General features: G+C 43.5%; 1 protein-coding gene and 1 long non-coding RNA gene across 21 annotated transcripts in view; one reads left to right on the top strand and one right to left on the bottom strand.

Moving 5' to 3' along the window:
• Positions 1–240: 240 nt before the first annotated feature.
• On the bottom strand, positions 241–26,773 carry LOC116443950. Of its 12 annotated transcripts, XR_004240122.1 has the most exons (7): positions 26,674–26,757; positions 22,891–22,998; positions 21,218–21,339; positions 13,448–13,550; positions 13,250–13,363; positions 4,458–4,499; positions 929–3,968 (listed from the first exon to the last, which is right to left on the bottom strand). It is a non-coding gene; the product is annotated as an uncharacterized LOC116443950 (long non-coding RNA). The 12 variants fall into 12 exon arrangements; XR_004240119.1 differs by having other exon boundaries at positions 241–970; positions 2,388–13,363; positions 26,674–26,771; XR_004240116.1 differs by having other exon boundaries at positions 4,458–13,363; positions 26,674–26,773.
• Positions 26,774–26,793: 20 nt separating this feature from the next.
• The window catches only part of PDLIM5 (PDZ and LIM domain 5), a 124,770-nt gene continuing 124,442 nt past the window's right edge, over positions 26,794–27,121 (top strand). For 4 of the 9 annotated variants that reach the window (XM_032108881.1, XM_032108880.1, XM_032108876.1 and 1 more), the window contains exon 1: positions 26,795–26,889. The gene's annotated coding sequence lies outside the window, so the exon portion shown is untranslated. Of the gene's footprint in view, positions 26,890–27,121 lie in introns of all 9 variants that reach the window. The other 5 variants (XM_032108878.1, XM_032108879.1, XM_032108884.1 and 2 more) reach the window with 4 other exon arrangements.

The following is a 27,121-nucleotide window of genomic DNA, read 5'->3' as shown; positions in this document are numbered from 1 at the left end:
GAAAATTTACTTACTTGAATCTTACTGAATCTTGCAGCTTTGGGCTGGTATGAAACATGATTTCTTCCAGAAAGCCCCAGACATTCATCCATTTCCCTCCTTTCAGGAGATGCACCTGAACAAGGAACCCCTTCCACCCCCCTGCCTGAAAAAGGTTTATGTTGTGATGTGCGAAAACTGGAAAACACTGGGAGGCAAATACCCTCTTTTTTAATTTCCTTACTTTCCCCCCAGCAATGTTCTGTCTGCACCTTGAATGGACAATTTAGGTGAAAAGTTTGGTGCTGGGATGCCTTTGTTGTACCTGCCACTTTTACCCATGTATTAACATACATTATGGCTTACTAAGAGTTCAGATGTCTGTCCACATATTTTACTTGTTTTATGGTGTGTCTGGGATGCCCTCTGGTTGTTCTTGTTAGTGCTACAGGCTGTAGCAGGACATGAAAAGCTAACTGCAAAACGTCAAAGCCAGGTGTAAATCCACTGTTATCGGTTCTCCCCTGTGCCAGCATGAGGAGATGACTGTGTGCCAGCAATCCTGGTGCCAATATTTCATTGTAAGATCCCCTGAGAGAAAACGTCTGTAGGGATTAGTGAATTATACAGTATATTGACATTTTTTACTCTGAAACATTTTTCTTCAATATTTGTAGTTATGTATCACACAGGCATTTTTATTTAAAAGGTCAGCTGCATTCTTCACCTTAAAGCAAAGCTCCAGAAGACCCTTGTCATCTTCAGGACCTTGTTCTGGATTCAATCAGCCAAAGACATATGCACTAAGAGGTGACGAGAAGGGCTGCTGTTGTTACCAGTGGTGCATGGCTGTCATGAATGGATGATGTGGGTTTAGATAAGTCCCTGCCTTTTGCCCAGGCCTCTGGCAGCAGGCAGTCGTGTTATTGAGGAGGCCAGCACCCCAAGATCCACTCTCATTCGCAAGTCCTTTAATAATGGCTGATTCTGCCTATTATAGAACAAATTGTTTATTTAATAGACACAAAACTAACAGACATAAGGCTTAAAACAGACTATTACTACACAGGAATAAGACAAAAGGGAGCACTAGTATTATACACACGGGGTTAAAGGTACCTGTTAATTTTACAGCTAGTGAAGAAATTATATAACTTAGGATCCAATGTTTCTTACCATCCAGTTCCTGATGGAGCACACATCAAATTTTTTTCCCTCAATTCCCAGGAAAATAACCATGGAATCTGCATCCAGGCTCCGGGGAGAAGCCTCACACACTTTTAGGGCGTGTGGGTAGAAGACTTCTGTCTCTGTGATAAACTGTAGTACTTTTACAGTTTAAAGCAGACCTTTTGGTCACCTATTTTTTTTTATCTCTACCCACATCTGTTAAGCTGGCAGACCTTTCAGCGCCAGCAGATGACACCCACTGGCCTTGCCCACCTGGGTTATCTCTCCTATCTGCACCGGCCACCTGTGGTGGGGAGAGGGGTGATGTGCCCTGCCACAATGGTCCTTAGGATGATGCATCCCAGCCCTTTCCCTCCATGCCAAGGAGCAGGTCTGTTCCCCTGGAACAGCCAGATGTGTGCTAGTGGGTGCCATATGAAAATGGTATTTTCCAGACATTTAGAGGGAGCTCAGCGTGGGTAGATTTTCATGTGGACAGAAGAAGATGTCTCCCTAGAGTTCCTCCTTGCCAAATTTCTGATTCTTTTCCACTTCAAGCAGGTGGCAAATCTCTTCAAAGGAACAGATGGATGTATTTAACATTAACAACTAATTTTCCACAGGCGTGTTCTTGGAACCAAATGATCCCTATTTCCTGAGATGGAGAAAAAAAAAAATCCAGCCCAGAGCAAACTACAAGTGTGGAAAATGTGAAACTGAACACATTTGAGTTCAGTAAATGCAAAGCAAATGAAAACAGCAGCTTAGAGTGGAAACTGTTGGTCCACCAGAAGCAACAAAATGGCCAATTCCATCTTCATAAAAGATATAAAAAATCTGTACCCAAGAAATCAATACAACTAGGTCTTTTTGCCTAACCCCATCTATGGACAATCCAACAGAAATAAGCTCAGAGTCATTGGCAGCTTTTTCATGCTTGGGTTGCTGTGACCCTCTGGGCACCAACATGTGGAGAAAATGGGGATGAAAAGTTTCTCTTACAAGAGCAAACTTCATTCACCTTGTTACACCCAGGAGACAATGACTGGGGGGGATATGACTACTCTCTTTACACATCTGGGATGAAAAATAGGATGTTCAAGTGAAGTGTCAGTGACAGCCATCAGAGGCCAGTCTCAGACACTGATTGCTCCAGTAGAATGATAATAAATTCCTTAAAAGTGTGAATACCCACAGAAACAAATCCTGCTATTAAAAAATGCCTTGAGATGACTTACTTGCTGATGGTTTTAAACAGGCTGACGTTGCTTTGAGTCTCAGCGCATGTGTGACTGTCAGGAGAGTCGCAAAGCAGGAGTCCTGCTGAAGAAACGCAGTCAATTTCCTGACAACGCACAGCCATTGAGCAAGGAACTGCTTCTCATTCACTGAGGAGGAAAACTGCCAAGAGACCAGTAGGATCTCTGTTATCCTTTTTGTAAACTTTAGTGGAAAAATTGCATGTCCCCTAAGGTATTTTGTAATGTGGAAATAACTTGAACTTCAGCTGCCTGGCAGGGCTGAGCCTGCTTTGTGTTATTTTTCCCTCCTCACAAAAGTGACACACTTTTCTGGGGCCGGGAGTTGAGGTGGTGTGGCCTTTTCCTCCTGGCACCAAATTGTCTTTCCATCACAGTATAGCTTAAAACCTTATTTTGGTGCATCAGAGCCCAGCAGCAAGTGCTGAACTCCCTGACAAGCTCCTGGGGCTCTCTCCTACATGCCTTGTCCCCCCAGACTTTAGGCTGACAGATGGTCTGGTCTGCAAAGGCCAAGGGAAATGGGCAAGTGAAAAAAAGACTTCTTTTTTCAGGGTTTTACTATCTTGCCTGTTTGGGGAGTGACTGGGGGTTTTTGGTTTTTTTTTTTTCTCATGGATGCCTTGGCTTGCATCCCTACTGGCATAGGATGCTTCCTCAGAAAGCCTTTGGTTTTGTGCAGGTCTGGATTTATTTCTCCTATGTGATGATTTTTCCTGGAGCAGCTTCTGAGCTGTGCTGAGGGTGCCTGGCAGATGGTCCTTCACGATTGGGTTGTTCTGCCATGCTCTGGTGCTCCTGATGTACCAAGACATATGCTTTTGGGTAAAGCTCTTCCTCTCCAGCAAGAATTAACAACTAAAATTTCCAGAGGAGAAACTCCCATGGCATGTTTCCGTTTCGACTGAGGTGCTGTTTCCAAACTTGTGTAAGGGTAGGTTTCAACCACCCTAAAAAATTTGACGGTTTGAGTCTCTTCTTCACATGCCTCTGTTTCAGAAAAGGTGGTTGTGCACTTCTGGAACATCACTGCTGTTAAAATACTGAAAACTCTTTTACCACAGGCTACAGAAAAATCAGCAGTTTCAATAACCCAAGCTAAAAAAAGGGAGAAAATCAGTCTGTAGGTGGGAATCAATGGAGATGCCAAGGTCAAAGGCAGGTGGTAAGGAAGTCCCCTCCATTGTGCTCCTAAAATCTGGGGCTGGACTCCAGTGGACACAGCAAGGCCAGGAAAAGTGATGACAAACACTCAAGCCAGACTCTAACATTATCATCAAATTGGGTAAAAAGCAGAGGACTACCACAGTGAATTTTCTTAAGTCTTGACCTTCTTTTCAAGCTTGTCTCTACAGCCTGAATAGATAGAAACAAGATTTTCTTTGCACAGAAACAAAACAAAACAAAACCAACCAAACAAAAAAGCACACATACTCAGACCAAGGGTCCAGTTGAGTCAGTATCTTGTCTCCAACAGTGACCAGCAATAAGTAACCACAAAGAGAAGCAAAATGGGTACCAAAACTTTCCTGCTCCGTTCTCCAGGAACTTCTGGTGATTCTAGGCCAGAAATGGTATTTAATAAGCTTTCACAGACCTCTTCTCTTCCATGGATTTATGAAATTGCTCCTGAGACTCATGCAAAAGCCTAACTGTGAAAATGTTCCACTGGCTCTGCAGTTTAATTGGGATTTACACTAAACAGAGCCTCCCTTTGCTTGCAACTTCACTCGGTGCCCTCCAGTTCTTGTGGGGTGGGGGAGAATGGATGATCATTGCCTGGTGGGCACCTTTCTTGGAGCCCCACTGAGGCTGCACCATCTCCACTCATTGTTTCCTCTCACAGGTGAGTGTCCAAACCCAGGAGCTCTGTCCCTTTGGCATAGGAACACAGTGAAACCACTGAATACCTTGGGTGGACTGCAAAGCTGCTCTGGCTGCTCATCCCAGGAGGACATCCTGTGTCATTTGTCCTTGTCCTTGCCCCAGACACCCTTGTCTGGACCCTTGTCTCCTCCTGTCCCACCCCAGAGTTCCCTGCCCTCTTACCCCTGCTCTTGTGACAGCATTCCTTGGGAGTTGTGCAAAAATCTGAAAGACTTGGAGCAGAAATGTGACGTGTTTACAGTTACAAAGCATTCACAAAATATTTACGGACTATATTTAAGCAGTTGGCAAGCACTGTGAGGAATAACTTATCAACAGGCCATCTCCCAGCTCTTCTGACAGGCAAGAAAGTGTAATTATCCTCATTTAACAGAGGCAGAGGCTGGGATGAAGTCTGAGCAGACAGTAGCAGTGTTGTGGCGGTCTCCTCCTCTTTCCAGCCCAAACTCAGACACTTCACACTCCCTGACTGCAGGATGTGGTCAAAGTCACTGAAATATCTGGGTTTCAGCTGTATGTATTACATCAGAAATACAAAACAATCCTCAAGATCCAAGCAATGCAACAACTGAGATGTTGGATCTCAACTGGGGTCCAAATTTCGCCACTTAGTATTTCTATCTGCATAATATGGTGAATTTCAGTGATAGATTCAAATGCACAGCTGGAATTGTCACCAAAACATATGCCTGGGACCCTCTCCAGGAACCATGAATAAATAGCAGGCAATGAATTAATATTACCCTCACACCTTAATCTGTCATGCCTTATGGCAGTAACCAGAAGTTAATGTAAACATTGTATTTCTAGGGGCAGGGTTTCCAAGTCTTCTCTCTCAAAGAATGTCACTTTTTAAATAAGCAGTTTGGAAGAAGTCTTACCCACGTTTCCATTCCAGCCTATAGGATGTTACCTTTTATGCAAAGGAACTCAAATGTCTCATCTCAGTATTATCAAACATTGGCAATGACCGTGAAAGCCCCAGCATCTTGCGAGTGTGCCACATGGAAAAAAAATCCTATTATGAAAATACTCTTACAAAGTCAATATTATTCTTATATTGCCTTTGAAAGGAAAGCCCATGGGGGCTCAGAGGGCTGTCCCGAACACAAGTGAGTGAGTCAGGTCTTTCCTCACGCAGGCTGGAGGGTGAGAAAGGCAAGGGGAAGCTGCTCTATTTTTAGCTGCCCGAGACACGCAGACCTCATGGTGATGGGGAGCTGACAATTACATAAGAAGTCACACCAAGCTTTGCTATTTAGGTCTATCTGGCCTCTTCCTTATCTCAAGTGCCGTACTAGCAGTTCCCGCTCTGAATATCCGTAATCAAAATGTAACGTGTTTTCCTGGAATCCATTCCATGAAGTAATGGGCTATTTTACAGCACCTCTTTTCCATAGGCTGCTCTTTCTGGCTAATGCTTACAGCTAGGTGCTGCTGCCATGGCTATATTGGCATCTGCTGTAGCCCCACAAGAAAACTGTGAGGTGAGTAAAAGAGGGTTATTTACCTCTGGGGAGGATGACTTGTGTTTGAACAGACTGTCAAACCTTGTGGTGATTGTCTCCACCCTGCTGCTGCCACCTCTATCGAGGAAAAGCGTTTTGCACAGAAAATGCACCTAAAAAAGCCTTTCAATCACTAACTTCAGCTCCTGTAGCTGGATGCATCCTGAGTGCTTTCACGCTGCTATGGCCCAAAATGCACCCAGCTATGCATCAGGTGGCTGTCTGCAAAGGCAGGCAGGAAGGGCCTTGAGTTTAGTAGCTTCTTTTCCACATCAAGAGTCTTTCAGGTATTTCTTCAATTCCTCAAGATTAATTTAGGGATTTAGTGTCATGCCTAAATATCAATGTCCCACTGAGCCCCTCTCTACACAGTACTCATCACGGGTGTCTCCACACCTACTTTATGGGGTTTTTTTGCCAGTAAAACAGTTTTTCCCAATTCCACTAGCAGCCAAAGAGGGAGGCAGTGGAAGCAAGGAGGCTGGTTTATAGGTAATGGGCAAGGGAAGCTGTAAAGCCCTTTAGTGGCAATATATCGGGAAAAGCCACATATGTTACTGCAATTTGAAGCAGTGATATTTTTTACAAACATAACCTTTTATTCTCCTGCTGCTCTAAAGCACTGAGAGGAAACAAGCCCATTAAAAAGGAGGCCGTGGCCTGCAGCTCCCGGAATGTCCTGTGCCACATGCCACAGGGGTGTTCTTGGATTTCAGGTGTGCAGGGGCTACATCCAGCTCCTGGGCACTAGGGTGAATGGAAACACTTCTCCTCACATTAATAATACAGGGCTAGACTCCAGCTGTCTGAATGCAACCAATTGGTTGGGAGTTTGGGGAGAAACCAGAAACGCTGGCAGCAAAAGTTTCTGTCGTATTGCATATGAACAGTGCTAGAATTGAAAAAAAAAAAGTGGATGAAAGGTCTCTCTATTTTTATATAGCAGAGTGAAAGTATTGGGTATCTGTGGCAATATTTAGTCTGAAGGAAAGTGAAATTGAATCCAAGTGACATAATGAGAAAGTGTCTGGCAAAGCCTGGTCCAGGGGAAAAGTAGCAGGGATCATTGCCTGCTAAAATTTAATTTTCAAGATGAATATGCAATGGAACTGAAAGCTATGGTATAGCTAAAAGCTATTGAATAGTAGAACTACACTGTTTTGTGGGCAAAAGCAGAGGTGTTGGCATTTTAAAGCAGGAAATGTATGGACCAAGAAGTGAGAGAGCGTTTTAGTGTTGTGGCTGAAAGTTGGAAGATTTGCACAGAAGAGAGCAGCAAGCAGGAACACAGTAGGGAAGAAGCAAGTGCAGATTAACAGGAGGCAGGATGAAAACTGCCTAAAACTGGCACAGCAGGGTAACTTGGAAAATAATTCACAGTTGCTTTCAGCCCTTCTTTCAGACACTCTTCTGCTCAGCTTTGCCACCATGGCAGGTGTCTCAAGTTAACATCAGGCAACACCTGAGTGATTTTGCTTCCCCTTATTAATTGGGGCTGTGAGGAGACTCTTGCAAAGAAAGAGCTCTGAATCTGATAATGTTTTTTGTTTCCTATAAGAAATAAATAATGGAATGTTTCAGTCAAGCAAGAAATCCTTCAAGTATACTGCAAAGAACAATTCAAAAGATCAGGTAAATCTGAGAGGGCAGATAATGTGATTGTAGACATCATCTCTGCAGCAGTCTGTGTCTGCTAATGTGGCCTTTAAATGCTGCATGTTTCTACATAAGCTTGACTGATGCAATGAGGGAGAATCTGTTGGAGGGACTGATTTCTCCCTGGTGCTCTGTCTGGCTGAGCAGCTTGCTGTAGGTCGTTTTACTGTGAGCTGGTGGTTGTTACAGCCCCACTGGCCCTGCCAGCCCAGGCAGAAAATATAACTATTAATAATAGTTACTCACTTTTCCACTAATTGCTTTCACTGTCTTTTGTGGGAGAGAATGCAAATCACCATTGGTTGTGTCCAGAGATACAAGGGAGTTTATTAAGAAAAGAGCTATGTGCTAATTGAAGAGCAATTGGGCTTCTAAAACCAGACATTTTTGAAGTGCTGCTTGTCTCTCCATTCCTAGTTTCATGTGCTCTGATCTGCAGGAGAAACCTAAATGCAAAGTGAGCATAAGCAAAGAAAAGTGAAAATCAAATTGCTGGTTCTGCACTGAGCTCTTTCAAGATGAATCTCATTTTTAAAAAAAATATATATACATACATATCTATATATATATGAAAACATATTGCCCAAAGAGAAACAATGGGATTCCTTAGGGATTGCCAGAACCCCTTTATTTTTCATTTTTGACTAGTAAATATTGCTTCAAGAGTCCCTTCACAATCCCATCTGTTACCTAAAGCTGAGAGATGGAGGAACTGGAGGTCAAAGTCCGAGTTCAGCTCCCTGTGAGAAAGCAGAGCTGAGATTCCTTAAACATGTTAAAGCTTTGCTTTAAATGGATTGCCTGTCTCTCAGTTCTCATGAAGTAGTTCTAAAGGAAGTATTTACATCTTAAAATGCATTCTTGTTTTCCATGCTTCCTCACTGAAGGTAACAGTTAACTGCATCTATGACTTGGCAGTTCTCCATTTTATCATTTTTCCTTTTGCTGTTTTTCAATGTTTTCCTAAACATAGCCAAATTTTGAAAAGCTGCAATATAACAAAGCAAACTGATGGAAAAGGATCTCTGGGTGTAGCAGAGTGAACAGGGTGAGCAGAAGGAAAGAGTGCAACAGGAAATCCAGGCTTTTCGACTTTGATGGTAAAAAGACCCCAAAGTAAAAAAATCTATTCAGAACAGTTTTCTGCATTTAGGTGTTTTGTGCAAAAATGGAATAAAAGAAAAAACAAACAAAAATTTTGTGGCCCATCTGTGTCCAGCTCTGGTCCTGGTGCATGAAATCTTAGCCCCCCTCAGAATGTGATCAAGAGCAAATTGAGAGACAGTCTTAAAATACTGATGACCTTGCATGATTTGAGCAGCTGAACTGAGCTGCTTGGTTACGTTTTTGCAATATTTTATATACAGCATCGAATACTCAATGGCTATTTGCCTAATGGAAAAGAAAATGGAGAACACATGGGCCAGATTAATAGGGGAAAAAAATTGGACTGGTTTTTTTTTTTTTCTTTTTTTTTCTGCTGGCATGCTTTCACCTACTTTGATGGCATTATTAGTGATTTATTTTGCCATGCAATATACGTAGCTAGTCGAGTAGGGCTAAGGTGAAAGAAAAATGGGCATTTCAAGTGTACGGCAGTTTTGGGCAGGGAGGTGAGCTAAGTAAAAACAGTAGAGGGGAACAGTCACTAAAATTGTGCCTCAAGTTCACTTTTCTCTACAACAAGCAAGAAATAAGCAGTACAGCATCCCCTTCTTCCTCTGCTATGTGGGAGGGGAGATGCTGGAGCCTCTCCTTTTAGGAGAAGGGTTTCAGGGCATCTGGCTGCCAAAAGGGAACTGTATTCTGGAGGGAAGCATTTCTTCATTTAAGTGGCAAAAGTAGGAAAGCTACACTGAACCTTTCAGCTTTTGTTTGCTCAGCTATGGAAAGACAGAGCTTGACTCATGTGTTGTTAATTGCCATTGACAGATAAACCTGAAAGAACCCAACCTAGCTGAGTTATTTGTATTCTTTTTTCCAGTTCAAATGAACTGGAAATCAGTGAGATGCAATAAATAGAAAGCCATGAGGTTATCATTCACAGAGCCACTTTTCCTAGTAGAACTGTGCTTTAAATCAGCAGGACTGTCAACCCTCTGACACAGCCAGGCTGTAAATACTCAGTCATCGCTTCATTTGGGGTGCAGGGGAGTGGTGAGAAAGGAACGACCAAAAGCTTTCCCAGAAATATGCTGCCCTGAGGATTCATTTGTTAAATAGAGCCTGTGCCAATGCATTGCTCTGCCAGCCTCTATTGAAATGTCTCTGCTGATTTATTCTCAGTATCTGCATTCCCATGTGTGAATTCTGTACCTTTGTCCATTTGACTTCAGGATCTGCAGACAGAGGCTGAATTTTACAGGATTCTGTGTGCAACGGGGCATGACAAATGCAACTCTGCCCTCTTCCCTTCTCAGTTAGTCTTAGTGTTAATGTTCCTCTCTTATGCTTTAAAAACATGTTGGGGGTTTTTTTATTATTTTTTGCTTAAAGAAAATAATAAGAAGGTTTTAAAACTTTATCCACCGTCTGTAACTCTGACGGAATTAGTCTGGATACCGGCCTTTTGCAATACATGTGACTGGTCCTGATTGTTTGGGTTGGTATCTGAGGATTAAGAGATTTGGGAAAACTCATTCACTCTTTCATTCTTTCATGATCCTCTCAAATGCTTTGGCTGATTTTCTGCCTGCCCAAAATGGGGAAATGGCAACAAAGATGTCTGACTCTTTACACCATGCTCCTCACAACCAGCAAAACCTCCCACTTGTCACTTGGCAGGAAGCAGCAGGATTCCTGTATGACAGACTTGCCTCCAATCCATATTTTTCCTAGCTGTGATTTTGGACTTCATACTATACATGTTGATGTCGAGGGCTTTATATCAGCTGAAAAGTCTGACTCCCAATTTTTTTTCCCACTGTGCCATTGTACAGATGCTAAATAGGAATAGCTGTGTCAGGAAACACAGTTGTGTATCTGCTGCTAAAAGTGGCCACTGTTAAATTCATTAGAACTGCTTTTTCAAACTGGTAAAAAGAGAAGCTTCTGTTCTTAGGCTCATTATATACCCACAGCCAGAAGCCCATTTCTTCTGCTGAAGATCAGTATAAACCACTTCTTGCACCTCCAGTGGTTTTTATTAGCAGAGCCGGCGGGAGGAGAGGCCCCTTGGGTATCCCTCAGAGGAGCCTTCTCTCCTGGGATTTGGGAAAACACTAGGTGTCATCAGTGAGGTTTCTTGTCCCAGGAGTAACACACGCATTTGAGAACCTACAGCCAATGCTTCCCGGGATCTAGCTTCCCAGGATCCTGATGAGTTTTTATAGGAAAGCCAGGAAGAGTCTCTGAAATCCCAGTCTCAGACAAGTCTAGGCAAGGCTTCAGGTTGTCCAGTAAAAATCATGTCAGGATTAGACTTGATTTTTAAGGCTATTTTTTAAAGCCCACTTTTATGAAGAATGAAAACATTATTAAAATACCAAGTGAAATAGAATTTTTCCTTTATCTGTTTTTTAGTTATCAGTTAGATCTTACTGAGGATTTTTTTCTCTTCTCTGTTGCTCTTTCTCTTCCTCTCAGCACAAATCTTTCCCCACAGTGCCCCTAAAATAAAATGGGAATCACTTTCTTGTTCAGGGAGACTGTTTTCTGCTGTTGAGATGTGAACAGCAGTGTACCTGGTGCACAACTTGGCCTCCTGGTCCAAGAGAAACTTTCTGTCCCCAAAGAGGGCAGGGAACCCACTAGAAAAATTATTTTAAAATTAAACAAAAAAACCCCCCAAACATAAAAATTACAAGGAGAACAGGGAAAAATGTAAGGGGCTGAAGATCCTCCAACAACTTTCAAGTATGTTAAACTCCTCAGGCAGGAAAAAAGCCCTGCTTTTGCCTCTGCTATGACTTCACTGTCCTCTACTGAATCCTCCAAGCCTTGGAGGAAAAAAGGGTCTTGTTTTTGACCAAAAGGAGATAGAATCATTGTCTAGAATGAAAAAAGTGGCTTTCTCTTCTTCTCTCCCTCCTGGTAATTTTCAGTGCCACGGTTACAAGGATGGATGTGGCACCCAGAAAGAGGCAAACTCCAAAAAGTGAGAATCCTTTTTATCTATTTTCCTGAACATATGTGAATTATTAATACTAAAGAGAAGAGTTTTTTCCAATATACTTTAGGTGGCTAGAATTTTTATATTATTTTTTGAGATCTACTTTTGGAGGTGCTAGGAATGAGGGAGTTTCATCTGTTTGTGTTTAGGGAATAAACTTGCCAAACAGATGCTCCAAATCTTCTGTTCAGTTCTTGCAGGTGACAGCTGTAATGGCACGAGAGACTTGCAAATCCTGGCACCCACACAGTCTAGCCATAATTTCAGCTCATAAAGCTCTATAACATCACATTTCACAAATGAATGTGGATCCTGGGCTGAAAGAAAACCCTTTTGCTTCCCTTGCCAGCTTTGGCAATACCTCAGATCCCTGCTGTAAAAGAAGTGTGGCTCCAGTGGCAGCAGCTATAAAACTACAGTCTATACTTAACATAAAATCTAATATAGCATCTATGAAATTAAAGCAGACTCTCTTCACAGAGTCTAAAAAGTAGATGTATGGCCAAGTCCAGATCCCCTTTGCTGAGTGGTGTGAATCCTGGATTAGACAGCAAGAATACACTTATCCTTTGGAAAAGAAAAGAAAACAAAAAACTGAAGAAGCCATTCAGGAAATTGTGGTGCTTAAGGAATTAGCTGTAAGCAGAGAAGATGGCAGCATCTGGGGCAGAGAATGCTGCCATAAATAGCAAAATACGGCTTAAAGAGCTGGAAATTATGAAACAGCTTTCTATTACCATTAAGTGGAGAAACTGTTTTTGAGCCAGCCCTGTCAGGAAAAGAACTGTCACGTAAAACAGCGCTAGCTGACGTGATCCTGTGTCATGCTCTGCAGTTAGCATCCAGTTTCTGCAGCTACTTCCTAACTAAAATGGTTTCTAAACAGCAGTTTTTCACCAAATCATAGAATCATCAGGGTTGGAAGAGACCTTTAGATCACCAAGCTCAACCATCTACCCAGCACTGCCACTGTAATCCCATAACCACAAAACCATCACCCAACACCAGATGCCTCTCAAACACCTTCAGGGATGGTGACTCCACCACCTCACTGGGCAGCCTATTCCAATGCCTGACCACTCTGAGAGTTTTTTCTAATATCTCCCAATCTGATGAAGAAACAGATGTTTCTCCACAGTCTGCTTCACCTTCCCAGCCAGAATGGCTGTAGGTGGTAACTCTCAGCCATACGCGCTGCTGAGCGCTGGCTGTGCCTCACAAAGCCACAGGGAAGGTGGGCAATGTGGTCCTCAGAATGACTCCAACTAAACACTGAGTAAACCTAGGAAGGTCAGTGCTTCTGGAGGAGGGGTTGGAAAAAAATCACATTTCCCCCTTTATGTTTTGTCCTCTGTCGTAGAGCTGGTCATTCTTCAGTTCTTTGTCCATATCTCTGCCTCTGATCCAGCTCTCAAAATAGTCCTTAACTAACAATGGGCCTTGCACGTCTCTCTTAAAACAAGACATACACAAAAACTATTGTGGACCTATGGGATGCATTAGCTCAGCCTTTTCTCAGCTGCATTCTTCCCCTTTAAATTCAGTTGAAATGAGCTTACTTTTTAATTTATTTATCTCTATTGTTCTGAACTATCTATGTACATGGATGACAGGGCTGCCTCTCACTTAGCTGCCTCAGTTGGAGAGCAACAGACAGGGAGTGAATCCAAAAAACTCACCTACAAACCCCATGATGTCTTCTCCACAGCTTCATTTCTCTGATCCTCATCTGCTTCCTCATCTTCAGTCTGTTTCCCTTTCCCTCCATATGTTGTTTCCATCCTTGTGGAACTCTTTAGCACATAAAAACAAAATTAAAAAGCCCAAAAGCTCTATGACATGGTCTTCTTTCTTAGCATTTTTCTAGTAAGCAATACCTGCTTCTAAAGTGGGAAGTGTTTGTGTTCAGTCCTTTGCCATTGTTCCTCTGTTCCTGCTGAGATATTCTGGAGTTGTTCCTTTTGGAGTGGCTTTACTCATCTGCAGAGTGAACAAAGCAGTTAGCTCCATTTAAAGGTGCTCAAGATCAATTTTTGAGGAACAGCTATGGCAAAAGGGAGGATTTTGTTCAATCCTTTTTATCACCAGGTGAGCTTTTTTTCACCTCAGTGGCTGGGGGCAAGACCTTGGGAAGAGAACATTGTTCTCTGGAGGAGGGTTCATAACTTAATGTCATCAGAGTAGCTCCACCCTGTCCCCTTTACATCTTACAGCAAATACCTTTCCTTGCTTTCACTCTAAGCCTCAGGGAATTTGTGGATGCACATGTACATGGCCAAAACATAGCTTTGAGTGGAAGTGGAAGATGAGGACAAGCAAAGAAATAGACACTCAGAGACTGCGAGATGTTTTTTAAAGCACGAAGGGTCTGCAGCTATCTTTCCATTAAATCCCCTTCGTCACTGCGAGGCTATTATTAGGACAAGAGTACACAAAGTTTTCTGCATCCATTACATAAAGGCTGCTAATAAATCTTGCTCAGTTTCTTGCTGGCCTGTGCCATTTCTCAGTAGAGCAGTTCCATTACTGCCATGCTGGTTGTTGACTGGGTCTCTGACAGTCTACAGCGGGAGTAAAATGCTGCCCTTCTGCTGTGGGATCTTTTGGCACTTGCAGTGCAGTTCTGTCCAAATGAACGTGCAGGCAGCAAATGGAGACTCGCATCCCCTGCCTACGTGGGAGCTTAGATCAAGAAGCAGAACTCCCCCCAGTTTGTATATAAATAGAATTGTATATAAAATCCCAACACCGTTAGCTTACACAAATTGTGTATGCCAATCATTCTAAAAATTCTTTCCAAGCAAGCAAATCCTCTATAAATCTAAGAGATAATCAAATACGTGTTTTGCAGTCACTTTACACCTTTGGTGACCTCATCAAAACATGCCAGTGCTCTGCCAAAATCCATGACTCCATTTGTAAATTTTAGCCGTTCCAGGAAGTTTGTGCACCTGATGCAATGTTACTTTTATTAAACCTCCTGCTTTAGTTCTTTCTTTTAATTTAGCTAAGGTCAAGAGAGGTTTGTATCCATTGGAATAAAGCTGAATGTGAAGAATGATCGCTACTGGAATGATACATCCTGTATCTCGTCCTTAGCTAGAGACATTGATACTTTCCAAAGATACAGGGAAGAGCAAAAGGCCATAAACTAATAATTTATTCCTGATATTTCAAATGTTTCAAGGATTAAAGATTATGTTCAATATCGCACTTTTTAAAGATGAAGTGATAATATAAAATTATTCATACATTTTCTTTACACGTGATTTTTTTCTACAGCAAGGCAACTTTTGTTGCACAGCCTTGTTTGCTACTTTCCTATTCTGCTCATATTTCTCAGTCCTTTGTAAAAAGACTAAACACCATCCAGAAGCATCAGTGAGGTTGCCTTGTCCCAGCTGCTCTAGAGTTTGCTCCAAGATTTCAGTCTTGCAAGGCTGCCAACTTCCACCCTTAATTTATTCCGCCCTCTCCCTAGGATAGGAAAACTCCCCTAAGGTTATTTATCATCAAAAAGAAGAAAACAGATTTTTGGCATTAGCACAGCCAATGGGACATCCAATACTTTCTGCTTCAAAATTCACTCTGAGTAACTTCGCAAGAAGCCCTTCCGCAGTCACATACATCCCTTCTCAATGCTTTTACAGTTATTCATTTCTTTGAAATTCCTAGTTTTGGAGGATTTAACCTTTTTTTTTTTTCCTTTTTGTAGCCATCCTCTTTTCTTGCTGTTTGTTTAAAGCTTACCAGGCAGTCCTAGATCTGATGCTTTCCTGAAATTTAGGGAGATAAAATCTATTTCATTTCTGCAGTCTAGCAAAGGGACTCTTGCGTGTATCCAGGAGAGCTGTGGAGTGAGTCTGACAGCACCATTTTTTGCCAATGTGCTTCATAGTTTTCATTCACATCTGTATCTACCTCCATCATATGAAAAGCTTACTTGCAGTCCTGCATATTTCAGGGCTTGCAGTAACTATATATGGCTGTTAAGCTCACCATTTTCCCCATATATTTGCTCTTAAGTCAGACCTTACTAACAGGATCTCAAGTGACTGACTACAATCCCTTCCTGCTAGAGATGTCCCCAGTTTTGGCAGCCACAGTTTGGTGTGCCCACCTTGCTTCAGCCCCACTAGCTGGCTCTTAGGACGAGAACTGTCCCTGGCAACACAGGGACCTGCCCCAGCCCCTGGATTCGTTGAGCACCTACACAGTGCATTCCTGACTTCCTAGGAAATCACTGGGCAGACAGAACACTATGCAGATGAACTGCTCAAATCCTTGCAGAAAGATCAGTGAAACAGGGTAGAGGAAGTTATGCAAAACTCTGGCTAGACAGACCCAAAAAAAGAAAAAAACATAAGCCCACACCCTCTGTCTGGTGATCCTGATGACTGAGCAACAGTGGAAACACGTTTATTTGCCAAAAAGAGCTTCCCTACTCCTTAAAAGGAGCTGTGTACACTCATCCCTGTCTTTGTGGTCCTCTTAAGCACTTGCATCTCCAGCGCAAGGAATGAAAAGCTGGTCAAAATTCGTCACTGGAATGAAATGTGAGTTTCCTGCTGTCACTCATCCTTTACCTCTTCCTTTCTCTTCGAATAGATAAGGAGGTGGTTCTCTCCAGAAGGGTTTGTTTGCTTTGTGAGGCATTTCAAGCTGAGTGCCCGAGGCTGTAAGGCTAATGCTGCAGGACAGGGTGTATTGTTTCTCAAGTCAAGTTCTGATTTGTGCAAGATGGAAAAAAGTAATTTCTCAAGCTGTTTTCCCCTCTCATAAATAGAGATGGTTAGAAGCAATTTTTTGCAAAAGTTTTGGTGAGACATGGAAAATGTGCTCGGTTCTCTCTGTTTGCAATCAGCCCTTCTCATATTTCTTTTCTTCTAAGCAGCTATTCTGAAATAAGTCTGATTAGTGTACTCCTAGCACATATTTTGGATTATGGCATTGTAAAATATTTTATGGTGTGTATGTACTACATACATGATGTATTATTTTCTTAAATCTATCACCAATTATTTTTTTTTCTTTGGCACTTCCTGTCAGATAAACAGAGATAACTGAATTTGGATGTGAACTTTATGGGTGGAGAGGGAAGGAAAAGAGGAGGTGGAGGGGGAAGGAGCAGCAAATTGTTTTGCAAAGAGTCTCTGGGCTGGAGCCATGCTTTTGTTTGAAAACACAGATATATACCCAGTTACTGCTAATGTTAAAAATAGCATAATGGCAATAATCTATGAGAAGGCCTAAATTATAGGTCATGTAGCTATTAATGTAAAGCACCTATGGCTCCTAAGTGTCATTTGCCACATGTCGGGTTCATGTCTCAGTCCCAAAGGTCTGTGGGATGAGGGAAACCAGCCCATAGAGGCTAATCTGGTAATTCTTGTATGTGCCTTTGTCTTCACAGAAAATTGTCATAGTCCACTGACTAGTCCAGTGAGAAACGAACTGAGGTTAGGTGAGCATTGCTGCCTCATTTGCAGAGGCCTGGAGCAGGCTGGGGTGGGGGGAGGAACAGGGTCCATGCTTAGGATGTGGTTGTGCCCCTTGGAGGGAAGCTTTTTGAGACATGCCCCTGTTGGTCTAGGAGTGGTGGAAACCCTGCCCACAAAAGAGGTGGAGATATTTTTATAGCTGCTTCTACTTGCATTTCCCCAGATTATTCAGATACTGCAAGGACGAATGCAGTAACACTTGCAAGTTACTCAGCTACTATGGTGTTGCAAGCTATATGAGGTAATAGAGAAATATTTCATTCATTTCCAGGGACCCGCTCACTGGCCCTTTTCCAGCAGCACTGTAAACTTGTAAAACTGATGGATCAGTTTCCCAGGGGTCTTTATTACCAAGACTTCTGACTTCTCAGCAACTGGAACAGCCTTGTAAACTATTCAGAACATGCAAGATGCTTAAAATAAGCTTGCAATTAGTGTTCCCCAGGGTCTTGTGCTGGACTTCTTTTCCCAAAGACTCTTTTCTGTCATGTTTAGCACGGGAAAATTGGATGAGGCTCTCTGGGGGCTTATCTCTGTCAACAGGAAAAGGGCACTTCTAAACTAAATTAAGTGCTACTGCTCCCTTCCTCAAAGGCAAAAAAAACACTGCAATGACTAACTTAGGTCTCCAACTGGTTTAAAAAATTCCAAACATTGGGATGACTTGGATCTGCTTCCAAAGGGGCTTAGCACAAATACGTGTATAACTGAATTTCAAGCATAGTTCTGCACGTGAATTAAACTCTACAAGAATGCCATTACTTTGACTTTTGCCATATAAAATATGAACTGGTGTGTGCCTCATGTCTCTCTGTCCTACTTTGATATCCCTGTCCCTCTGTGTCATTAAGGCACCCAGTTTGTGAGTGAAGCCATCTGCTGTTTCCTGACACCTGGAGCACAGACCAGGCACATCATCATTACACATGCGATACTGGATTCATTTTCCATTTACTTAAAGGTTGTCTTTAGAGATAGTCTGTTTTTGAAAGTTGAAACAATATTTAGACATCTAATGATAATATATATGATATATATATTATGTAAAATATGATATAAATATATATATGATATATGACATAAGGCTATACTGGTAATTTTTTTTTTTTTTTCACTATAAGGGGAAAAAACCAATTCAAATTGCCCATGCATACTTCTGGATGATAAAAGCTGTGAGCTGTGCCCTTCCCCTTCAGTTTCAGGCAAATAAAAATAAAACAGGAGCAGAAGAACCACTTTGTTCCCCAGCCCTGCCCCCGGGTATATAAATAGCAGGCGGCCCTGTGCCCGAGTGGCTGCTGGAGTTCCACTCATTCCAGGGATCTTTGGACACCCTCTTATCAAAACAGAAAGGCTGACTTCACTCCCGCTCTCCCCTGATTGATTTCATGTTGGAAACAGGTAACACGACAGCTTCCATTGTCCTTGAATTAGCCACCTACTTCCAGAGGTCAAACAAACAGGCTGAAGGTCCCGAAACTCACTTCAGCTAATTGGTGCCAAAATTCCTTCTCCACGAAGTAAGCAGGGGCTGGAGCAGTCCTGGGTGACAAATGGTCTCCAGAGAGACGGACAGAAACCATCCTGAGCAGGCTAACGAGGGGTATCGAGCTACAGGGCTGGGGAAGAGGCGAAATGCGAGACAAAGTCCAGTGCCAATTTTAAACTTCGGAGCCGGAGCCACAGAAAGTTTCTACTTGATTTTAATAGGCTTTGAAGTTTTGGTCAAGGTGAGATGGAGCTGAGCAGTGGCATTAGGACATGGCTGTAAGATTCAACCCTGGAGGTCTGAAGGCCCAGTGTTAAACTGGGCACCTTTGCTTGCTAAAAGCTTTCTGGTATCAACATTTCCTAGCAGCTTTCTGCTTTCGTATTTTTAGAAACAATTTGAGTTTAGATGCAATAGGTGGTGGCTAAAACTTTTCACTCTTCTCCCTCTCATTTTCACTGTTTTCTCCTTCCACCAGTTTTTTAGCTATTTCTTTACCTAGTCTCTTAATATATTTTTCTGTCATTTAGCACAGACACTGCAGGTACCGCTGTGCAACCTGTGTCACGCATTTCGACACGTACACCATGCCTAAAGTGATTGATGTCAATGTTCTGTCACTCTCATGTATTCTGTAGAGTGAAAGCTTAGAGAGTGAGAGGATTGTATCACTGACCTTTGGAGGGTGGTTCTCATGCAAAGAGAGGGAAAGTGCAGGCCTGTACCCAGCTAATAGGTTGCAGGCACTTCATGTTCCTCCAAAGTACTGTCAGCTCCTGTTTAACCCTAGATTGATTAATGTGACTCCGTGTCCCACCTGTAGCTGCACAGATGCTGTGGACAGGCAGCTTGTAAAGCCAGTTGCATTAGGCCCTGCTTCACTTGCAGTTGTTTATATATAGCCTGACCTCCACAGGAAACATTTTTCCATATGTGGGTATAGTAAATAAGCTCAGAGAATAACCCAGATATCCATAGTTTTGATTTATCCATGTTAGGTGACCACCTTGCTGATAGGAAGCATGGATGAGAAATAGTTAACAACAGCTTTTTCTTTCTTTTCCTCTTTCCTTAAATTGTCTAAGAGAGTATTTTACCCTCGCTTTAACAGCCTTAAACTCTAAAATATTGTTTTCTCCCTCTTTCTTTTGTTCCCTATCCTGTTTTGAAACAAACAGGGTTCTGAGCAACCTGATTTAGTTGAAGATGTTCCCGTTCATTGCAGGGGGTTGGACTAGATGACCTTTTAAGATCCCTTCCAACCAAACTAGTCTACGATTCTATGACACTGCTAACTTCTCTGCTTCTGCTGCCTTGCGAATATTGGTACGATAATGTTTTGTGTCGAAGGCATTGTGAAACGTCCCTATAATTTAATACTGGCTCTGTTTCCATCTTCACTCAGACCTCTGAGCAGCCTTTGACTCCTGTGGCTCCGATCTGAGCATCTCTCCAGACAGAGCTTGCAGCACTTCTGCACTTTCCTCCCAGCACGGCTTCTTGCGCTTGCCAAGGGCAGCCTGTGTCAGACTAACCTCACAGCTGTCCTGTCACTGAGATTATAAACAAAGGCAATGTGTCAGATTTCATTCATCTGGGCTTCAGGACAGCATCTGATGTCCTCCTTCAATCCTGACACTGCCAAAACCATCATTTTTATGCAAGGTGAGCAGGAAGACTGTAGCAGGGAAGACAGCAACAAAAAGTACCAGGCAGAAAGGTAGTTAATGGAGTTTGTTTACATAATTGTACGTAATTATATAAATATATGGTTATAAAATCAAAAGGTATTGAAATCTTTCCTGCTTAATGTTTTCATCAGTAAACTAGGCACAGAGTGTGCAAGTTTGCTAATGACATTTGTGGATGACAAAAGTCCTATTAGGATGGAGGAAGATCTGAAAAATGTTATGGGAAGAACAACAATGTAATGGAGTTGAATTCAGAAGCATAGATAACAAAAGCACACATACAGATATCATTTATGAGTAAACTGAAAATGGAAAAAAATAGAAAAAAAATTAATCAACTGTGCAATTCTCTAGCACCTTTGGAGCACCGTCATGATTTTCTTTGGAAAGGGAAATGTCATTCTGGGACATGTCAGTCAAGATGTTTCCTGTGGAAACACTAAATCCATGACAGAAGATGACATCAATAAGGTGTCCTTAGGACACTACGTATGATTTTGATGTCTCATGCCCATGGAAAATACAAATCCGAACAGGTGTAAGGAAGGGCTACTGAGATCACCAGGAGTGCCATGATCTTTCCTTACAAATGGAGGCCAAGGCAATCTCAACTTGTTCAGCCCAGGAAAATGAAGGTTGACAGGGGATATGGTTTCCCTCTAAAAATACCCAGGAGTCAGTGAGGGAGAAGAACTATTTAAACTCATATGTGACTAAACTTAGTCTGGAAATAACATGCAGGTTGCTGGCCATTAAAACAAACAGGGGCAAGAACAGCCTTCCGATGGGAACAGCTGGGACCAGAAAAGCACAAGCACTTCTAAGATGTAAATTCAACTGGGAAGAAATGCTGTAGCATTTCGGCAGGAAAAGGCTCAGGCTTGATGATACTTCAGTTTGTGTGACTCCTGGATCCATCCAGGGAGGGCACAATAGTTTCTGGCAGTGAGGGATGCTTCTACATACCTGTGGTCCCTTCTGTCCCTCTTGCTCGTCTTGATTTATGTACAGCATTTCAGCCAAAAATATCGGCACAATGCAGGTTTCAGTCTTCTGGGGGTGACACCCACATCTATGTGGCAGCCAACCTTGCAAAGTCAAGAAGGAACCGGTGTTTTCACAAATAAATCATCGCAAAATAATTCACACATAAACATGACACTGGTGTGTACAAGTTTGGTTCAAATTCTTAATATCTAGAAATATAAGCTCCTCTGCTGGCTGCTTCTTTTTTTCTCCTCTGTCAGTAAAGTTTAGATGTATTTTATTTACTGTGGGAATGGCTATTAGTTGATACAATATTTTCTGTGGGCAGCAGTTAAAATAAGATCTCCTGGACGTGTTCTCAGACCTTGAGCTGCAGGCATGAACTGCTCTCATGCCTATTTTGTGTTTCTCTGGGGAAAAAAAACCCAAACAACTCTAGAGGTGGTTACAAAGGCCTAGAGAGGTTTCTCTACATGCACAGGTTTTGTATGGCTTTACCCAAGCAGTTATAAAATCCAGGGCAGCTAAATCAACGTAACAGGAAAGATATGTTGATTTTTTTTTCCTTAGTTTATTTCCATACACTTGTAAATGTATTGTTAGACCTGTCGATGCACTGAGATGTCACCAGTTTGGGTGACGTTCATTTTTGTACCAGTTCAGTTATGTGAATTGGCTGCAGTGCTTTGACCTGAGGATGATAAGAGGTTGTGGTGATGAGCCCCCAAATGGCATCTGCTGAGTGCCCAGGCTGAACAGCAGAACAGACCCTGCAAAAAGGCTGTGCTTTTGTGAGTGAGTGGTGCTGGCAGGAATAATGCAGGGGAGCTGCCTGCTCCCCTCCTGTGCTGTCTGTTCAAACCCCTGTGCCGGGCTGCTCCCGACCTGCCAGGCTCTTCATGCTGCAGCTTGCACCCGTGCCCTCCCTCGCCAAGGCAATCTGTTACACACAAGTCTATAGGCAAAGCTGCACCTCCTCTCCCGTGGCATTAATTAATATAAATAACTGCAGGGATCACTCTGAAAGTTTGGCTGTTTACCTGCCAAACCCTCTTTAATTGGTATTCATGAATCTCAAACACAGCTCAAACACATCACTCAGCAAGCCCTTCCTGCAAGGCTGATGGACTGTAATTAAACCACACCAAGCCACAGGTTTCTGCATTAACCATTCCCTGCCGTTAAGGAAAAGGAAATTAAGGCAGGCAGCTAGCTTCAAGAGGTAACAACAGGGATGATTGAAGGCATTACTCCTCTAACTTGCTTGACTCTGTCAAGAATGGTAAATGTGAAGTCTGATCCTTTTTTCCCCCCTCCTTTTTTCTTCCCATATATTGCTCCGTTTGAAGAAGCAGAAAGGGCTATGTCAGCCTGGGGTAGAGTAATCCAGTAGTTAGTTGTTAGTAGCTGTGAAGGAATTTGGAAGAACTGGTTTCAATTCTTTGACAGTTGATTCCTTGCATGTATAAATGTTTATTGCCTCTGGTCACCATCTGTAAAATGAGGCTAATGCCTCATAGCAGGGCTAAGGATGAAGCTGTTCAGGCTGTGATGTTCAGAGAAGCTTCAGATTGATTTCAGTCCCTAAAATGGGCCAGGTTTAACGAGATCAGTACATAACCTTAAGCTTCTGAAAAGGTTAGTTGTGTTACCTGGAATGAAGAGGTTTAGTTGCTGTTTCGTTGGTTTGGACTCACAAGGTGGAAATGTTTAACCTGTGGCATGGGCTGTGGCATCCACATAGGTGGTCCTTCTTTTACCTGAGAACAAAACAGATACTCCTAGCTTAGAGCTAGGAATGACCAGCCTCCGATGTGTCTGCTCAGTCACTACAAAGGAGTCCAGTAATAACATACGCTTATTTCCTCTGTTTATGCAATTTACCAGGATTCTAGAGACACTGTAAATAAGGAGTATATTATTAATCAACATTACTTTCTCTTTACGAAGAAAAGCACCAATAAGGAAAAACTAAAGAAGGCTTGATTAGCTAAAATAAAGAAGAAATCAGGGTACAAAAAAGACTAACTATCCATTTATAACATTAAGAACTTCAACGGCTAGAGTGGGAACACCAACACTGCTAACTTTTCAATCTGATGAAAGGCACAGGCTTAAAAGCTTTCTTGATCACCAAGATAAGGAGTGAACTGCTGTCAGAGAGGAAGACAGCTACAGAAGAAATAACACAAGAAAACATGCTCAGTGTGAAAATGGGCTGATGACAAGTGAAGATGGTCAGCACAGCTGGAGGGACAACAAGGCTCTAAGAGGGGAGAGAAAAAAAAAAAAGGTGGAAAGTAAGAGTAAACTTGCCCATGGGGTTTTTGTTGGCTGACAAAGCTGTCCCAGCCAAAGTGAACTGGGTGGGTGTAGCTGCGCAGCTGGCTGGATCCTGAACCCCCTGCCAGCCACTCTGTGCCCAACCACATGGCTCCTCCCATGCGAACACTGGGCTAACTGGACTTACTGCGGTAGTCACGATGTATGAGAGAGGATGCAATTCAGCCCTAGGTATCTTTCCAAAAGAGGGACAGGAGAAAGAAAAATGGAACAAAACAAACAACCAACAAAACCACAAAATACCAAATAAACAGAAAAATAAAAGTTCTTCTGTGATACCAGTTCTAGGTGGTTTGGGCTTCACTGTGACCAAAGTGTAACAGCTTGCCCTGTCAAAAGCTGACTGCAGCCCCTGCCTCTCAGAAACACATAGAACATATCTAATTTATTGCATTTTTTGGCCACAGAGTTATCTTGGAACTGGAAATAAGCTGTTAGGCTCTAGATGATATTCACATTAACCTCTTTAGAGAGAGGTTACTTTGTGCTGAACACCAGTTATACGCTGAGTGTAAATATTTGCATTAGCTTTACTTCTGGAAGAAAAGCAAAAGTGAAAGTAGCAGTGCAGTAAAAGCACAGCTTGTAGTTCAATGCCTTAGCACACAGAAAGGTAATGTTACATTAAGTGCTGCTTAATTAAGAATAATTCGACTGAGCATTGTTAATCTGTTCATAATTTATGGGCTAATTTTTCCATTTACAAGTACCTTTTTGTACTTCACCACCGCAGGTGATATTCTCTGTCACTTTTGCAGTGCCCATTACCTGACACCTAAGGCATTTCATTAGCATTTAAATGAGACTAAGGGCCTGAGTAATTCTGAGATAGGCTGTATCTACATGGCTAGCTGACTACTGCATTTAATTAATTTCCAGACTCCTTCCTTCCTTCCTTGTTCAGAGGGAAAAATGCAAGCTCTGTTTAAAATCCGGTAGTGGTAGGAAGAACAGGCAGGCCACAGTTCTAGCTGCTGCTGAGGTTTCTTGCTCAATTTACTATCTCCAATTTCACTATTCATCTTTAATGAAAAGCTTTTTTCTCAAAGAGGAGAATATTTGAAAAGTGACCAAGAATGGAGCGATCTTGAGCTAATGAGTTGCCTCCATTTCTGTGCTCGGTCTCTGGAGGCAAAGGGAAACAGATTCATTTCTTACAAACTGCTCACGCCATGGCAAAGTGATGATGGACTTACAGATGAGACTACCAGCTTTGAGCTGGGCGTGGCACTGGCCTTGCTGCAATAGGTGGGTATGGTGCAGATTGCATGCGGGCTTGCCGGGGGTGAAACCTGCTGCAACACCAACCAGCAAATGTCTCTCTGCAAGTTCTTCTTCAGTCATGATGAGTTAAAGTAACACTGTCTTGAGATGCTGCATGTGCAAGCTGCTCCTCCAACAGGAAAAGCTGAAGGCTTTGGGAGAACTGAAGTGGAAAAGGATGTTTTTCACTAACATGGCAAAGGGAAAAATCAAGCAGGAGCACAGGCTGTGTGCTCTGGTGAGCTGAGAGCAGATTGCTCCTAAGCAGTCAGCACAAGGGCACACTGACACTGGAGATATCACGTGAGTCACACTGAGGAATAGGGTCCCGGAGCTCTTTCTACTCTAATAAATAAAACAGCATGAGAGTGACCTACAGCCCTTGTGACACAATGAAAAATCCCTGTGTTGGGTAATTTTTACCTCCATGAATTGAAATCATGTGAGAGTCTGTTTGCGTAACAGGGATTTTTAGTTTTGCCTGATTGGAGAGACTTAATAGGAAAAGAGCAGACTAAAGAAAAAAGATTTCTGAAACAGTGGTTTGGCTACAGTAGTGGGGGGTTTAGCTGCTTTTCTTTTTGGGATGCTGTTTGAAGTGCATTTGTCCTAGTCATGGCAAGTGAGAAAACACACAGCTCAGTGGGACACTATTAAAATACCCTTGTTGAGGTTCATTGAGCCAGGGCTCAAAGGACTGGACAGGCCCCGGTTTCATGTGCAACTAGGGCATGGGTCTCCTAACTCAGCATCAGCTCCAGCCTGAGGGCTCCCATTTGGGGTAGCCTGTGAGGGCAATAGGCACAGCAGGGCCAAATTCAGGCTCAAGGCTGTGCAGGTGACAAAGCAAAGGACAGTGCTCTGGGGCCAGAGGGGTGAGACAGGGCCATCCATTATGAGCAATGTGTGTTGTGTTGCATGGGGATAAATAAGATTATAAAGCTTTCTTCTGCACTCCTCCACAGCAAATCCATGCTTGAAGAGGGGACTAAAATCCTTTGATTTGTACTGATAATGTAGTAATTTGTACTGAGCATTTACTAGATGGACATTTCTTTCACAGCCATTTTTACTTGTAGTGACTTCTTAATGTGAAGTTTGGCAGGAACCTCAAGCCTCACCAAGCTGTGAGGTGCAGCTGCCTGTGACTTTGAAGCACCTCTGGTGCATCTTCGCCCTGTTCTGCCTCCCCCAAGGCAGTGGCAGTGGCTGGCGCTGGCAGGCCCAGCAATGCTCTCCCAGCCAGCCCGCCCCGCTCCAGGCTCACGGATTCCCAGCTGGACAGTCTCCGTGTTAAATAATTAGTCCAACAGCAATCTGATAAAGCATCACCTTAGAACCTGGTTCATTTCATGCACCCACTCCTACAGCGAGGCTGTGCCAGAAATCTTACTTTCTGGCGGCTCCCTTCTAATTGCAGAGCTGAATTTATGCATGGCTACTCTCTACCTGTTTGTTCCTGTGCCAGCCTTCTCTGTAAGCTCCAACAGCTCTTCTGCCTCGCTGCCGTTCCCCCACTTTGATGTCCTCGGGGGGCGAGTACATCCCTGTCACTCCTCACGCTACTCTACATTAAATCAACCAAACTCCCTCTTTCCGTAGGGTCTCCGGCCCTGCCTCAGGCTGCCCCCGCAGCTTCCCCCATCCCCGCCCGGCACTGCAGCCCCTTCCCTCAGGGCGGGGGCCGGAGCGGCACACGGGGAGCGGCCCCTTCCCGCTCGCCCTCGCGCTTCACAGGTGCGCCTGGAGCTGCGTGTGCGTAAATCACAGCGGGCTGAAAGTGAGCGTTTCCCCGTTCAAAACAAAACAAAACAAACAACACAGCAAACCTGGGCACCGCACGGGCTCGCCGCCCCTCCGCCTTTCCGGCCCGCTCCGCAGCCGCGCTCCGTGGCGGCCGGGCAGGGCAGGGCCGGGCCGGGCCGGGCCGGGCCAGGGGAGGAGCGGCGGGAGACGGAAGTGAAAACAAGAGCGGGGGGCCGGAGCTGCTGCCTCGCAGACGCGCCGCGGTGTCCTCGCCTCTCCGCGCTGAGCCGCACCGCCGGGTGAGTGCCGAGGCGGCAGAAAGCGAAAAGAAAAAAAAAAAAGGGGGGAGAACTGGGCAAAAAGTCAGCAGGCTGGGCGCGGTTTGTAAAACTCCTCAGTGCTTATTTCTCATTTAATTTCTGTAAGCGGGGCGCGCAGCTTTTCGTGGTTGCGGAGCGCCCGGCCGGGGTGCCGGGGTACGGCGGGGGCGCGGCCCGGCCCTGGGGCAGCGCTTCGAGGAGCCGGGGCTGC

The sequence above is a fragment of the Corvus moneduloides genome, chromosome 5 (assembly GCF_009650955.1).
Source record: "Corvus moneduloides isolate bCorMon1 chromosome 5, bCorMon1.pri, whole genome shotgun sequence".
Taxonomy (NCBI): Eukaryota; Metazoa; Chordata; class Aves; order Passeriformes; family Corvidae; genus Corvus; species Corvus moneduloides.
The sequence above is the reverse complement of the archived record's forward strand: the minus strand, read 5'-3'. Positions and strand labels throughout refer to the sequence as shown.